Source organism: Pezoporus occidentalis, unplaced genomic scaffold, assembly GCF_034315485.1.
Source record: "Pezoporus occidentalis ecotype Australia unplaced genomic scaffold, CSIRO_AGI_Poc_V1 ctg58, whole genome shotgun sequence".
NCBI classification, from domain to species: domain Eukaryota; kingdom Metazoa; phylum Chordata; class Aves; order Psittaciformes; family Psittacidae; genus Pezoporus; species Pezoporus occidentalis.
Window position 1 is genome coordinate 1,727,666 of NW_026915921.1, and position 16,838 is coordinate 1,744,503.

General features: G+C 41.7%; 1 long non-coding RNA gene across 3 annotated transcripts; it reads right to left on the reverse strand.

Moving 5' to 3' along the window:
* Positions 1-238: 238 nt before the first annotated feature.
* Positions 239-6,755, reverse strand: LOC134174088 (uncharacterized). Of its 3 annotated transcripts, XR_009968500.1 has the most exons (4): positions 6,636-6,755; positions 5,774-5,834; positions 2,951-5,326; positions 1,270-2,210 (listed from the first exon to the last, which is right to left on the reverse strand). It is a non-coding gene; the product is annotated as an uncharacterized LOC134174088 (long non-coding RNA). The 3 variants fall into 3 exon arrangements; XR_009968499.1 differs by lacking the exons at positions 1,270-2,210; positions 2,951-5,326 and adding an exon at positions 239-1,181; XR_009968498.1 differs by lacking the exons at positions 1,270-2,210; positions 2,951-5,326 and adding an exon at positions 239-1,200.
* Positions 6,756-16,838: the final 10,083 nt, after the last annotated feature.

Below are 16,838 nucleotides of genomic sequence, written 5' to 3' on the forward strand. Positions count from 1 at the left end.
TGACATCCTCTGCATATCCTTCTGTAAGTGGTGCCAGGCTCTCTTAGCCCACTGCTGTAAAGAGCATCTCTACCTGGATGCACACAGCTTTCATATTAAACTGTGAGTCATGTTAATGTTTAGTTGAGTATCATTCCTTGTACTGTGTTGATTTATATACAACAGTCAGGCTTTCCATGTCTATTTAATGAACAAGGTACATAGCTTCCTACACATTTAGTGGGAAAATGAGGTACAATATAACTGTAGAATGTGGCATATGATTTCTTTTTTCAGTTTGCATCACTGAACTTTGTTTTCACTTGTATTTGTGTAACAGCACAGCGAGTATTTACATCTATGTGCCTATCAAGGAAGAACAGAAGCTGTAACACTGCAGCTTGAGCTATCATGGTTCAGTGCTCAAGCCTGTCACGTTTCTTGTTCTGGAGGTCCCCAGCTCAGTCCGTATGTGTCAGCCAGGAAAGCGGCTGTCACAGTTGTACTCATGACTTTCTGAATTTTCCCCACCACCAAAAGAAATCAGCCTGAACCTGGACTTAACCACGCTAGGGCAGCTATAGGAAAATGTCAGAGAGCGTTTTGGCGTGGGTCAGGACAGAATCTGAAACCGAGACTTAGTCACAGACTCTTGAAAGTTAGTAGGATGCTGGTTTATGCCTTTCCCGTTTGTATGACGCTGCAAACCAGGATAAGTGATTCCCTGTGCTGTGCATGACGCTGCAGTTCTGTGACTGCTTTACCACATGAGATGGCTGGTGATTTAAAAATAGCTCTGCTTACTCAGATGCAGCTGATGAGTGCAGAAAAACACCGCTCGGTGGTAAGGCTGGAACACCGAGTGCTTCTTTCCCATAACCAAGAGCAACCAGAAAGCAAGGTGGGAAAAAAAAAGGGGGGGAGACAGCTTACAGTTCATTTTCAGCATTTGATTTCTTCTTATTCCTTTCTGTGGGATCAGTTATTTCCTAGGGATGGAGGTCTAGCCATTTCTTATTCCTGTGCCATTTGCCAGGGTGGTACAGTTCTGTGTTTCTGTAACTTGGGATCTTTGTGAGAACAGGTTGTTGGTTTGTATTCCCTTTGATCTGTCCATCTTGGATGTCCTCCACAGGAACTAACATGCCCACTGGGGTTGTTGCAAGGTACCAAAGATCCCATTGCCTCAGTGTGTTGTTTCCCTGTAAATACAGATTTTCCCTGCTAGTTAATTACAAAGCTTTTAAAAGAAGAAAACTTTTCATATAAACATTCCAAGCAAAAGCTTTGTTTGCATGGTATTACAAAATGTTGTGTAGAAATAGAAACTCTACTACAGTCATAGGAGCTGGTTGCATATTGTTAGTTGACACTTGTGTGCATGAGTAGACACACACACTGTGCATACTGTATGGTCTTCACAAATGTAGTACAAAACTGGTGCAAGATACTGGAAAGACAGAGATGAAAAAGTGCATTTATCTGTATGTTCAGTTGAGTTATTGATCTTGGGCTGTCAGGTTTGTTTCATGTGTAACAACTCAACCCAAAGCAATACATTTCAATCTACCAATAGCTATTTGTGTTATTGGAAACAGTTCTCGCACCCAAAGATTACGGATTGCACCCGTGTACTTCAGAAGTCCTGTGAGTCACTGCACTGCAGAGAAACTGAAACTGAAGTCACTCACCTAATGTATTTTTGTCAGCTTTTACTCCAGTAGTACCCAGATAGTTCACCAGCAGGTCAAGGCTCCAGAGGCTCTTTGCTTGTTAATCAGGCACCATAGGTCAAGATTCTAACTCCACGTGGCTGGAAGCCAAGACAAAAGGATCACATTATGATCAGTTCCGAGATCACTTTCTGGTTACGTTTCTCCACTTAAAACCATAAAAATGCAAAGCAAACAAACCAACAGAAAACCCACCCCAAAATAACCCAAACCAAGAAGGATGGGAAGGTTACTGTATGGGTTAGCAGGAAAATGACCAGTGAAAAATCTTTGCAGCAGAAGAAATTAGTCACAAGAAAGCCAGCCTGTGACACTTATTCACTTTCAGTCAGCAGGATTTCGTTATTTACAGGAGCATTTCTGTAGTGGTTCTTAGTGGAGAAAAGTTGTCAGTGAAACCAGCAAATTCTGGTAATCTATGGATTTTTATTGATCTGTCGTCCTTCTCAAAACTTGTTATTTCCATCTTTATTACATCTCAATACAGCTGGATGAAAGCTGTAGTATAAAGAGGTCCAAATCAGATTTTACAGTAAGATTTGCAACCGTTTCCCCATTACCAGTTGTTCCTTTTCTCTGTCTCATTTTTTGTACTTTTTCTGATCTAAATAGGGGACTGTGACATGTTTGGTTTTCAGTAAAGCAAAAGGAAGTGCTCACAGTGAGTTTACCAGATTTGTCAGCCGGGGCTAATAAATTGACTTGCCTCATCTTCGTAGAAGCCGCACTCTCACGAGAGTTTTCCAATCCAACTCCCAATCACCCAATTAATAAATGTGTTCAGTCGAGCCCTTTATAAAATGCTGAATAAAGCAAAACATCCGTCAGAACCAGTCCAACCAGCAGGACGCTGCTGCAGGTTTCAGTTAACATTTCTTAAAAATTAATATTTGCTCGAATTACTGATTTACATGTAATAAAAAATACAGAATGTTTATCTGGTGCAGTAGAAATACACTGCAAATTGCTATTACTTAGAAGTAATAACATTATCTGGCACTCTTTGTCTTCTGTTTGAGCAGTTTACAAATATAAGTATTCTTATTCCACTTTTAGTGATGAGAAGTCTTGGATAAAGAGGAATTTAGGGATGATTTAAAAAATATAAGCAGAGAAAAACAGGGGAAATAAAACATAAAGGATCCCAAATAGAGAAATTGAACCTGGATATAAACTGGGGAGGGTTAGAGGGGTGTCAGAAAGATCATAATGAGACAAAATGAAACATGTTCTAATACCTGTTCATTGAAAAGACACACAGCTCTGATTCATAAACAAGTTCTGACATCGTCACTCATTTTTCCGTACTATTTCCGCATGTTTTTTCTCCAGAAAGAAGGTAAAGGTGAATCAAAAGCACAAAGGCAATAAACACTTTCATATCAATAGAATGTGCTCTTTCACAAGTCACATCTGTGTCATCATTTTCCCATAATGTATGTTACGTTTTACACACTGCCTCTCAGTTTCCTTCTTTACTACCAGTAAAAGCTACCTGGTTTTAGTAGTACTATTTACTGTAGCCAGTGTAGAAAAAAAACTCCAGCTTTTGTTCTAGAGAAGGAGGCAGATTCTATACCAGACTTACAGTTCTTCCTCTTGCATGTTTCTTCTTGTGTCATTTCAAATAAGCCTAACCTCTGCTTCAGAACCAGCTAACTTAAGCGTACATTGGGAAGGTCATTGAAACTGAATTTATCATTCACCGAGGTTATGCTCAGCCTGACTCTGATGTCCTTCCCACAATTGCTCAGGTTTCTGATTTTGCCCTGAGCTCTTTCATTTTTACCTCTCAGCCACTTCCCTTCTATCATTACGATAGTACTCTGCTGCTGTTCATCAGTGTCAGTAAAATCCTGAACGCTGTTCAGCTGAGTAGTACATTAACATTGGCAGCTGATGGCCGTCTGCATTCCTCAATGGATTCTGTGAGATTTTTAACAAAATGTCCTTTACAATAATAGCTTGACACTGAAGAGGTAAATCAGATCTTTTCCATACTGTTACCAGTATTCTTGCTTTCCTTGTTTGGTGTCATGGAAGTGGGTGGTAGCAGAGGGAAATGGTGGAAATCGTGACTCCTCCCTCCCCAGCATTTTTCTATTCTTCAGTGCTGGAAACCTGGATACATTATTTCACACATTTCTTTCCTGATCTGCACAGAAGTTCTGGTCTTTGTCCAGGTTGTCAGATGTGGAGATTCAGTAGACTCAGTTTTCTGGCTCTTGTTTTTGGTGAGAACAGCATCCTGAGCAAGAGCACGGCTATTTTGTATCTCCTGCCCAGAAGTAGTTTTGATCTCATCACTTTTGCGTGTGGAATAGCTCGTCCATTGTTCATAGCGATTCTGTGCCACATCCTCATGTACAAATACCACCTCGTTAATGTACCTAAGTGAACAGCAGAAATTGCTTTAAAAACAAACTGATGAAATGTTAAGTGGAGAGCAAAAGCATAAAACACTGAGCAGATCAGTCCTCCCTTTGCTTGTTAGTGGCTGAATGCTGTGTACGGGCTGATTAGGTTTTCCTTGCATTAAACTCTCAACAGTTTAATCCTGCCAGGAGAATCACATCACCTAACCAGCGCTCTCCTTCAGCTGATGTTGGTGATCCAGCAATCATACAGTCAAGAGCTATGAAGTGCTGCATTTGGCTCTGTTGAAGGATTTGTGGATCCATCACCCCTGACAGTAGTCAAACCTGGATGCTGCTGCTTCTCCCCATACAGCTGGGAGCATCAGTGGTTCCTGTTGGCACCTTTGCCGTGAATCTGCCATGCTCAGTTGTGCCTTACTGCACAGGACAACCTCCTAGGGGTTCCTACATACATCCCAGGTGATGACACTGCTAACAGTGATCACTGAGGTATAACAATATAGCTATAACCATATAGTGGTTGTAGCTCATGCCTGCATAGTGGGCATGTGTGTATGGACATGCATGTTTGTCTGTATTTTGAATTTTGCTTTATTTGCTTTTCCCATACATTCATCAGAACTGTAATAATAAAGACAGTGTCATTTTTCCCAGCTTACATTTCATTATCATCATCATCATCATCCATGTTTTGTGTGTACTGCAGTGTGGTTTTCTGGGGGCTGCCTTGGACACTCAGCACAGGGCATTGATCTTCACAAGAATTCCTGCCCAGTTACTGGAGTCACTCAGCCAGAGCACCCACACACTGAAGTTTTCATCTAATTCAAATGCACACTTTTGGGTCCAAATCTACTGCGTGCTCAAGGTTTCATCTCCATTGACCCGTAGCTGTTAGAACACACTCTCTAAAACTGGTAACTTTGCCTGACTATAGAAGGCAGTGGTGGGTTTGGACAGGATTAAGTTTGGCTTTATTCATGGTCAGAATACTTGGTTTATTAATCATTAGAGTATTTTGTGAGGTCCAGCTCTGCACTGGGACATCTCATCGTCTTTCTGTCTTCAGGTGGGTGCTTCCTCTTATGCTGGGTTGTTCTAGGAGGGATGTGGGAAGTGTGTGGGCAGTTTTACGTACCGTGTTATGTACACATCATGTTACATGCGCTGTAGGTCTGTATGTTACAGCAGCCATCTGTGTAATTTCTAGTTGTGATTGCAATGACTTGGAACTGCCTGTAAAAGTACCGTATGATCAGGGTGAATATGTGTGGTGTCACTATCAATACAGTTTTCTCTGGTGTCATCAGTTGTGAGCTTCTAGTTCACACAGTCACTCTGTGCTTATTTCCTCAAGAGCTCTGCAATTGGCAAGGCTGATTTGGTTGTCAGAAGAACTGGGGAGCTGGAGTGCAGGAATTTGGATTAAAATTGCTAAATGCCACCTTTCATGACCTGGGAGTATTTTATTGACCATCAGGTTACTATAAGCCCTGTGCTTTGAGTCTTTGCTCTAGGTTTTCATCTATATGCTCCAGGTTTCTAACATTTGCCTCTCATGTCTTTCTTCTTAGGCTAGATAGTTGAACTCTGAAGTTCACTGATTTGACATCAAATTAGTCCCCTGGCTATCACCCTCTTCCATTCCTTCATTTTTTCACTGTTTTATCGACTGAATCTTACCTTGTACGTCTTGTGGCACAGTTGAAATCAGATCTGTGACTCCTCTTCAAGCTTTTCCCTACTATAAAACAACATAAACTCAACAATATTAATGAATTAAAAGAACTGATTTAATAATTATCTTTGCTGGAAAAGAAAAAATGTTTCTCCTGTTCAACCATTTTCCCCTTTATGGTCCACTGGGGATTTTGCCTGTGAATAAATCTGCAGAACAGGACTCATGAAATTACAGACAGGCTTCAATCTGTGTATTATTGGCCCATTTGAAATCAGTTTCTGCTACTGACAAGTGCAAAATTAATGTTTTCTATAAGCAAATTTTTTTGCAGGATTTGAAGGCCTTGGTATTTTTGCTGATATTGTTTAGACAGATGAAATTATATTTCAGTTAACCCTGAGTAAAGAAAAGGGCAAATAAAAGCAGAGGAGGATTTGAAATTAGAAGCGGCTAAACCACTGCTATTCAGCATGAAATGTACTTTTACAGACAAATGTTTTCTACATTTTCTTTTCTACTTAAACTGCCCATATCTGAAATCAGTATCTGCAGAGTGCTCTAGAATGACCACGGTTTGGGTAACAAGTTCTCCATTCTTTTCCCACACTTGTGCAGAAGGTTGTACTGGGGGAAACTGCCAAGTTTGTGAACTAGAAGTCACCATGTTAACATACACCTAATCATACGTGTCTAAATATACATAGATATACACACACAACACAGTAGTGGTAGGACCGCATTCTTTCCCCACTCTTACATTCCAGTATGGTACTTCGGGGAAAGTAATCAATGTAGTATTTGGGAAAATAGAAAGTATCAGAAATAGATAGATAGTAAAATGGAATAGAAAGTAAAACTCAACACAAGAAAAATGAGAGGTCCAGTGTTTCCCATGCTTCTAATCTAATCTGTTCAGGCTGTTATCAAAAGCCTTTCTTCATAAATAACTAATCATCTTTTCTCTCCTCCTCTTCCAGAGTCCCACACTCTGCTGGGAGCTGACATAGTAATAACATACTAATAAACAAAGAGCACTTTATTTGTCTTGGAAAGGGCGCTGGACAGCCCTGGCTTCAGCCCAGCTGTGGCTGGAGGGGAAGGGAGGTCACAGCACAGGGCCAGCGCTGGCAGTGTGGGAGTGCCAGCATGCTCCATCAAACCTCACGTTTATTATGAACTTGTCCTTCATTCTGGGACGGTGCCGGGGGGGCTGCGGCACAAGGGGGGGCACCAGGGGGGCTGCGGCTGCCCCATCCCTGGCAGTGTCCAAGGCCAGGTTGGAGGCAGCTTGGAGCAAGCTGCTCTAGTGGAAGGTGTCCCTGCCCGTGGCAGAGGCTTGGAACTGGATGAGCTTTCAGGCCCCTTCCAGCCCAGACCGTTTGGTGATTCTATGTTTCCATGAACTTGCATAAACCCATAACTGACCTTTCAGTCTTCTGGCTTGCAATCTTTTGCTGGGGGTCTTTATCTCTAGAATTTTGCTGTTTCCTAAGGGTTTTTCACACTGACAAAATGCAAGGGTGAGACCCACAGACTGGCCTGTCCTGGAGGCACCTTCTGGGGAAGGAAAGAAGGAAGAAAGGAAGGAAAGCAGACCCTTGGAGATATCCCCCCAGCACAGCATGGCAGGGCAAGAGGAGGGGAAGCAAGCGATGCACCTGCAGCCTTGTGTTTTGGGGGCTATGGGTTGAGACACAGTGCTGGGCTCCACCTGAGGTGTGTGCAGCTGACAGTGTGTTGATCCAGGATACCCCTGCCCCTCCATCACTCAACCGTGCCTTCTCAGTGACTCAGAAGTCAGCAGCTGCGTTGTCTGTGCACCGTGGTTGTAAAGAAAGCAAACTCTGATTGATGCCATTTACCTGGATCTTAGAAAGCACAACTGCTGTATCACATCCAAGAGGCAAAAGCCTTTACCAGTGAGTGGGCTAATGCCTGTCTCTTCCCTTCCGACAGAATGTAGCTGTGTCCCAATAGTATACGCACATTCCCAATAGTATATTCACATATAGCATGACAAGAGCTGCTGGGGAGGGCAAGGGACATGCATCTGAGGGCTATAAAACAAACTGAAGAGGTTTGGTTATTTTATATACACAGAGTGTAGCTAGAGGAGGGGATAGCTGGGATCCCATGGCCTCCTGCTGCTGCTTGGGAACTCTGTTTCCCCATAGTATCTCCTTTAGCCCATTTCTCAGTGTAAGGATTTAAAGGTGATACCCATATCTGTGTGACCATCTTGGCAGACCCATGGTAAATTAGCTAAAAAGGAGCTCTCTGGAAGGAAAGACTTTGCTGTGACCTTCTGCCTTGGTGCTTGAAGCCTTCATTGCCCTCTAGTGCCAGGCCAGGAGCAGGCTGCAGAGTGCTTGTTTCTTCCTGTCATTAATGTAGTAGTTGTTTAGGGCAGTGTCTTATTTAGCTTGGATGAAGGCTGCACTGTGATGTGTAAATACTTACAGTGTTCCTGCTGAAATAATAACTGAAAACCCAGTAATGGCTTCAATGTTAAGAATGGGTTCCTTTGGCTGATACAGGGGGGATAGCTGTGTTTGAAATCTCCGTTATCCTCTTGCCTCCATTAGAAATGCTTTGCAGCACACTGGTAACAGTCCAGGTGGGAGTAATTGATGGTCATAAAACGAGGCAAAAACCAGCTTTTGCTGTTTCAATGTGATTTGAATTCCTGAAATCAGTTTTAGCACCTTTGCCACTGCTTTAGGTGGTACTTTTATAACACTGTACCTACACCAGCTCTGGGGCTTATTTCTGTGTCAGTAGGAATTGCAGGCCCTAATTAGGCCATATTTAAGTCGTTGCTCTGTTTGCACTGCACTGACTACCACGGAGGAGTTTATATCAATATACCACATATCATATATATACCATATACCATATATCTCTGTTCTGAGACTGCAGCTCCGCAGCGTGGCTGTACATGCATGCAGTCACTCAGGATGGAGGCTTCAGCTCGCACCATGTGTGCAGCACATGCCCATGCTTCAGCCTGCCTTGTATCATGAATATGGGATGGGAGGTCTCTCCAGCCACAGGACATCTCAGTAATCTCTGCAGTGAGATTATTACAGCTCTTTTATTGTTCTATTGCGTAGTCACAGGTTTTAATTTGTATGATAAAGGAATAGACTAATTTTTAGCAGGTTTTCCTGTGGTGCCCCTCACTTCTGACTTCAGGTCACATGTAACCATGGGCAGACAGGCTTCCCAGGTAGATAGATGCCTGTGCCACATGTTCTGTCTGACAGAGGAACTCAGTCCCTGCTCCTGCATGGATAGAGATCATGCTTCTCTGCAGTGGAGCCCTGAGGATAAGATACTCAACTACCCATAACTCTGTACAGTTGCTGAGGAATGATGACCTGCTCTGATACTTTACCAATAAATGATGCTAATGACCTGCTAAATGAGGAAGGACCAAATTTTTGGCAATGGTAGGGTGTGCAGCACCAGGAGTTTCTGTCCCACCAGCATGTGTGTCACCAAAAGCTGCTCATGTCTTTTATCCTGGAGCAGGGGGAAACGCAACTGCATTTAGAGGACCTTTTGATAGGAAATCTCCATCTGCTCACATGTATTGGAAAGCTCTCGGTTCTTCCATTTTCATTGCAGATTACCCACAGGGCACAAAACCTGGCAAAAAGGTGTTTCATGCTTTACTCTGCTAAGAAGAATTCCTTGTCTGTAGATTTTTGAATCCCTCCTTGAAACGCTGATCGCAGTCAAAGACCCACACCTGAGATCAAGAACATTTTTGTTGCCCCTCTCAGTCTTCAGAACATTTACTTTTACATTATCATTAAGCCAACTCACAGCAAAAATTTTTCAGTTCCTCATGAGTCATAATCATCACTACAGAGCTTCCCACCCTGGCTGTCTATGGACGTAAGAGTCATCACCACAAACCTTGCAGTTATGGTGCTTCCTCCTTAGGACACAGTGGCTTTTTACCCTTGTCTTGGTGATTGACTGGTGAGAAACAAGCACCCCAAGTATGTAGTTCTATGCCATCCTGTGTGTCTTTGACTGTGGATATGCTGAAATGGCATGCTGCTCTTGTTCAGAAGTTCAGAAGCACACACAAGCCCGACGTTAGCCAGTGCTCACTGCTACAGGAATCATTTGCTAATGCTGTAAAATCCTGAGACTCATCTCAGCATCGGCTAATGTGACTGCATGTCAGGTTTGCAAAACAAACACACGCTGTGCTCCTCTCAGTCACGTCATAGCAAGTTTTGCCTTGCCTCTGATGATGCACAACTCTTCCTAGGTCTGCCTGAAGGATGGTTTTATTTTCACAGATCCTACCCAGGCTGACAGTAATGTAAGTTCATGGAGCCTGGAGTTTCTGTAGATAGTATCAAGTCACAGGATACACACACATGCTGGAGCTATATAGATATAGCTTATAGGTAGGTAGAGCTTATATATAGATATAGCTTATATCCTTATGTAGATATAAGGAAGAAATTCTTTACTGTGAGGGTGGTGAAGCACTGGAACACATTCCAAAGAAGTGGTAAAGGAGTAGTAGCTCTAGACTATGAGGACTGTAGTGATAGGACAAGGGGTAATGGGTTCAAACTTAAAACAGGGGAAGTTTAGACTGGATATAAGGAGGAAATTCTTTACTGTAAGGGTGGTGAAGCACTGGAATGGGTTGGCCAGGGAAGTTGTGAATGCTCCATCCATGGCAGTGTTCAAGGCCAGGTTGGACAGAGCCTTGGGTGACATGGTTTAGTGTGAGGTGTCCCTGCCCATGGCAGGGGCGCTTGGAACTAGGTGATCTTAAGATCCTTTCCAACCGTAACTATTCTATGATTCTGTGATTCTAAGTATGGGCTGTACATTTTTCACTGCATCAAAAGATAACATGTACAGATGCTGATAGACTGTTTCAGCCTATATATGATATAGAAGAAGGCTAGTACAGAACATCTGTCTGTCTATCAAGAAGCTGTTGATCTTTGGATCATGCTTTCAGAGTTATAAGCATCTGACAGCAATTTGTCTCACCGCTGTCCTGAATATGCTGGCTCAAAATTCATTTTGTTCTTCTAATAAAGATGAGAAAACAAATTACCTAAAGGAAGATCTGTGTCATGGTCTTATAGAAGACAGTAATATTTTAGAGTAGTCCATATATCTATACTTCATATAGAATAATGGAGAACAGAAGTTCCACATTATTGTGTGATCAGAGGTGTAACTGAGTTTAGAGCAACATGAATCTTTCCCACTACATGTATTAATCAAAACTCTTGCTGCTGATAGAACAGAATGTTCACTGATATTGCTTCAAATCCCATAGTGCAATAGGTGTAGGGAGGAGGATGTGCTTTGTTTCCAGGCAAAATCAGAAATACTTCTCCCACATTTACCATATCTCGGTAGAGTGAGAAACTCTGTAAAGTCCCTTGCCCATTTCCTTCTGCTTTATCACTCCTAAGTAAACTTCCCAGTTCTTCACATTCATACTTCCGTATGAATATAGAAGTATATATAATGGCAATGATATTTGCTGTTAAGTATTTTTCATCATAGAAACTCGGAAAGCTTCCTAGTCATCAGCAGATTAAAGGCTGCAATCATAAATGTGAAGCAGGTTTGGCTTGATTTACATATGCCCTTTGCATTTTGTTAAACACACACCAGTGACGGAACCAGAGGGAAAATTCAGGAGTCACGGCTCATTTTAAACTTTATTTTAAAATAATCCAATTTACATACTATATAAACATGAAGTAATTCAGCAGCTTGACCCTGAGAGTAGGAGCTCTGATCTCTTAATCATAACATGGAATGTTTTGCATATGTCAGTTAAAGTTTCCATATCTCATTTTCCTGGTTTGTCAAGTAGAGAAAATAGTAATTACTTTCCTCTTAGGGTTGTTAATCCTTTTTAAGGAGTTTTAAGCACTATAAAGAGACAAATACCCTGTAATAGCATTCCTAGTAACTATGCAGCTTGGCTGTCTGCAGCCTGGAGGGCATGACTGGTAACCAGGGGCCGTAATGACAAGGGTTTCAGACACATCTTGATGAGATGTTATTACTTGGTTCACGTCTCTAGCCTGTTGCTATGCTATGAGAATTGCTGCCTTCACCACTCACAGTTGCACAACTTCCTTCTGGCTTCTAAAGCTGTTATTTCTAAGGAATTCCTTTCTTCTGATAACTGGAAATGATTTCTCATGCAACAGGTTCAGATGCTGGTGACTGCTTTATCTCCTTTTTAATTTTAACATTAATGACATGATAGAAGCAGTCAGACCGCATCTTCCTTTTTCCTTCTAGAGCTTTTAATATATAAGGTCTTCTTTGAATCTAACAGTGTGGATTTAACAGCAACTGAAAACCAAGAGTCATTCATTGCTCAGTTCTTCCCAAAGGAAAGAAGGAAGAAACATCCATGGGCTAGAGGAACCTGGGAGCTAAGGCCAGACCCGTTCTGGCCAGGACAAAAGCATATAGGACAACAACTGGGGTATATAGGGAAAATATCACATTAATTTGCTAACAGCTTTATTTATTCCCTACCTTAAAAAAGTCAAAGATTTTTTTCCTTAAAAAACGAGAAAAACCTCACTTGGACTCACTTGTGCCCTGCAGCTCATCCTGCTCAGATACTCATACACAAGGTATACTGACCCCAGTAAAGCTTGTGATAGACACTTTTTCAAATAGAAGGAAATACTGGCACTCAAAAGCAGTGATAGTAAAGAAAAACTGTAGGCAGAGATGGCTTAGGAATATGGGAACCATCTCTTCCAGGCTCCAGGAGAAGAAAATTGATTTTGCATGTTGTACACAAAAAGGCTTTGTCCTGAATGTGGGCATGCCCAGCTGATGTGTGTTTTATCTAACTTATCAGTCACCCACCTACAGCTGTTAATCAATCGTCAGTTTGCTATTTACTGGTTCAGCAAAAAATATTCCATTTTTATTCAGCTAACTGATAAATGCGTGTTTCTGTGGGATGCTCTTACCCTTGTGGGACCCTTAGAAGTACCCTACAAAGTGCAAGAAGGTACAAGGTGAAGTAGTGTGCTCGTACCCTGTGGTCCCCCACCTCCAGCTGCCTGGTGAGATGGTGCAGAATGCAGTTGGGAAGGAAATGGCATCCCAACCTGCATTAATAGTATGGAGAGGAGTGGGGACCAGGCATGAAGGGATGCAACTGAGTGAAAAGAGCACAAGGATGGGGAAGTATTATGAAGGAAGGCATTGGGGGGGGTGGTGGTGGAATGATGATGATGTCTGGTATGGCTAACATGGAGATAGATAGAAGGAGGGAATGAAGAGCCCTAACCGAGCCCGCTGCTCCCGCACTGCCCAGCTGCTCCGTCCATGCTCCGCTGTTACTCCGAGCACAGTCTGCAGGTGGTGCCATTGCCTCGAGAAACGCCTTCAGGTCGGTTCGCCCGTTTCTGTGTGGCTCATCGCAGACGCAGAACTTGCACCGGTAACTGCTGTTCCGATGGCAGAACAGGTAAGAGCGCTACCCCAATCTTTGTTTCATTCCAAGTGCTTCCTAACCTCTTGGTAAGAGTGGTAAGTCTCCAGTTCACAGCACTGAGACAGTGATGCAATTGCTTTCCTTTATCTATGTTTTAATTAATGACTTCAGGCCCTGCAGCTAGGCTGAATAACCAGTACAGACATCTAATCTTGTAGATAATGAGTAAGTCAATTCAGCCACAGGGATGCAAGTAAAATCTGCACAGAGATTCATGCAATATGTTACACAAGCAGCAGAAACAGGCAAAAATAGCCAAAGGGGGAAAAAAATCATATTACACAGTGTACTTTCCAAACCTTCCAATCCCCTTTGTTGTAATGTACTACTATATGAAATGAAGTCAACAGATGCATTTGTTTCATTGCTTTGGTGTTCTATAGCTCCTTCTATGGAATACCAGGAACTTTGGGATGTTCTATTGTGTTCCATTGCATATAGCTCCGTGCCCAAGTTTTCAACAGCTATAGACCTGCAGTAAAATTAGATTCAAGCAGTCTAATGACTACAGCAGAATTGTCTTTGAGCAACTGAGCTGTTGTTTGGATATCTCATTTAGGCATTGCTAAACATCTTAGAGCAAAGGCTTCCTCCCTGCCACTTTGAAGTCTTTGGGATTTTTGATGTTGATTCCATTAATGGTAGCATGAAGCCTTAACGTTGCCTATGTATGGTATGAGGCTGACCTTTCACTGCATCACAGTGGCTATGAGTGAGTCAATCAGATATGTGGATGCATCATCTCCTGTCTCTATAAGACAATTCAAGTAAATGTCATCCCAGGTGCAAGCCAAGGAAATTCCTGCAATAGAAGAGCAACAAGGTCACAGAGAGCAGTTAACTATCTTTTTCATTCTTCATGCCTTTTTGTACCGATGTTTTCCTTTAAGCAGTGCTTGTTGTGAAAATGCATTCCCCAGTGCTTGTAGAAAGATCAGAATCTGTAACACTAAGGAAGTGCAAGTATTTAGTGAAATGAAAAATGTGTGGTTTACAGATCTTGTAAAATATGGTTGCAAAATACCGTGTGGAGTTCAGCAAAGTGAAACAATCCTTCCAGTCCCAAGAGTTGCCTGCTCTTCTAATGCGCTTGTGGCACTGAACCGCATTCCAGGGGACCCATGGAGTAGCCATGTTCTCTGCATGTAATGAGATCTCCAGTGTGGTGGGAAATGCTCAGCTGGTATCATCTATTCAGTTATTTGGGATGGTAGGTCGCTCCGGAGCTGGAGGTCTCAGTGAGGGCTTTATCTCCCCCTCATGTAGACATGGCAGCGGAGGCACATTTAAAGTCTGAGGATTTATCAGTTCATGGACAGATTATAGGACACTCAGCTGTTGGACTTTGTAAGCTGCTTTCACAGCAGAAGAGATGGTGGAATTGTTCTGAGTCACAGTCATTAATAAAACAGCCTATAATTTAGCTTTGATTGCTTTGGTAATGTAAATTTGCATGATTAGTCCATTAATGCTTATATAAGAAACATAGCTAATGTGCAGCAGTCTTCTCTGGCATTTAGTTTAAAAGCTGGATAGAGAAATAGCATAGAAAAGAGTTTCTTTCATGTGCACATGGCACCGGCTCCCTAGGATAGAACAATCTGTGCAACACAAATCTTACCTCATCTACATTAATCTCCTGATGTGACTGGAGAAAACTGCAGTTCTATTCTTCTCTGATTCCATAGGAAATAATACGGTTTACATTATGGGATAAACAGATTAAAAATCTCAGATAAATCTAGAAAGTTTACTACATGCGATCTTTAGATTCACTGTTGTTTGTCCCTAACATTCTAGCTGGAATTGGCCTTATTTGTCTATATAACTATATATCTGGTATAGTCTTACCATATGAATTACCTTTTCCAGTGTAACTGTTTAGAGGTGTATTACCAGCCTTTTGCAATCACTGGTTAATACACATTTATAATCATTCACTTTTTGGTAGCCTTCCATCCCTCACTTCATACATGCATTCAGTAACTAGCGCAGTGAAACAGCTTAGGTAAACATTTGTGTTTCCTTTTTAAGGATAAGAATAATGAAGTATTACATAGGCCAAGTGGCTTGAGGTTTTTGGGTGAACAGCTTGGTTTGATGGTGTCCAGCATAAGCCACCTAAAGAGACCTGTTTTTCCAAAACAGGTAAGATACATACTTTCTGGAAGCCAGGTGCTTCTTAAGGGTCTCTAACTAGACATCTGAAAACTAAGTCACTGAAGCTGCTTCTGAAATCCTGACCAGCATCCTGTCTGAAGTCACATAACAAGTTAAAGGCAGGGAAAAATGAGTAACTGGCTCTTGCTTTCAGCTGACCTGTGATGCCTCCTTTGCCTACTCATTAGATTTCTCAGTGGCTTTTGTCTAGTGTACCCTTTTTGCATCTTGTAATTGCTTAGGCAGATACATCATCATATTCCTGCTGGTCTGTCATTATCATTCCTTTTCTGTGCCGTCTTCCACCAGAAGCAGGCCAGTCAATATGCTGGCACGAGAACACTGTTGCACCAATTACCTATTTTCTTGTATTTCCACTTTTTATATTTGCTGTGTTTCATGTTACACTTCCACTTGGAACTGTTTAACATGGGAACCATTGTTTCAGATTGTACAGCATCTAGAATAACCACAGAATCATAGAATCAGGTCTAAGTTTATAAATTAGATACTTCGGGGTTCACCACACTAATACTATTACTACTATGAAAGAATTACAGGATTTGCTTGTCATCCATGTGATTTTCAATCATCTGAAGTCAACTTGGTGCATTGTGAAAGCATTTAAGAACTTTATGCTTTATGCTAGAACATATTAGGGTGGGATTGCTGCTGAAAGTTGTTTCCAGTTTTCTGGGTCAGACCTATCAAATCTGTGTGTTAGGTAGGAATAAAGCAACTCTACTTACACCAGAGGGCAAAATTTAACCAATTTTCCCAATGCACAGTTTCTATTGCTTTCACATGGCAGAATTGCAAGAGCATTTTGTGTGTGATGCTACAGAGCCACTCTGTGAGATTTATAGTAAACTGGAAGGATGATAAAGCTGTCTATGTCTACAATGTATTTTGTCACAGTAATTAAACATACAAAATTGATCACTTGATACATTTAATATTCATGGCATTACCAGTTTCTTTTCCTTTTTAATAAACAGAACGTAAAAATTCCTAATACACTCCCAGCTCCCCCAGTTCTTGTCCCAGCTGAAGCCATCCCTCCCTGCATTTTTCATAACTATTGTCCATGCTCAATGCTGTGCTTTGCAGATCCTGTCCTTCCTTAAAACCTGGTTTAATATCCAACACATACTGTAGCTTTGTTATTTTATAATGAAAGTCCTGAGAGAGCAAATCATAGTCATAAACCCCTCAGGAATGCAGTTTTATTACACAGTTTTCTCAGTTTTAGCAGAATTGTATAGTACACATTAATTAGTTCTTACAACAACCACTTTCAAGAGCAGGGACAATGAATACATTATTGTCCTCACAATGAAGTGGAGAAGTTGAATCTCATCTGAACCAGA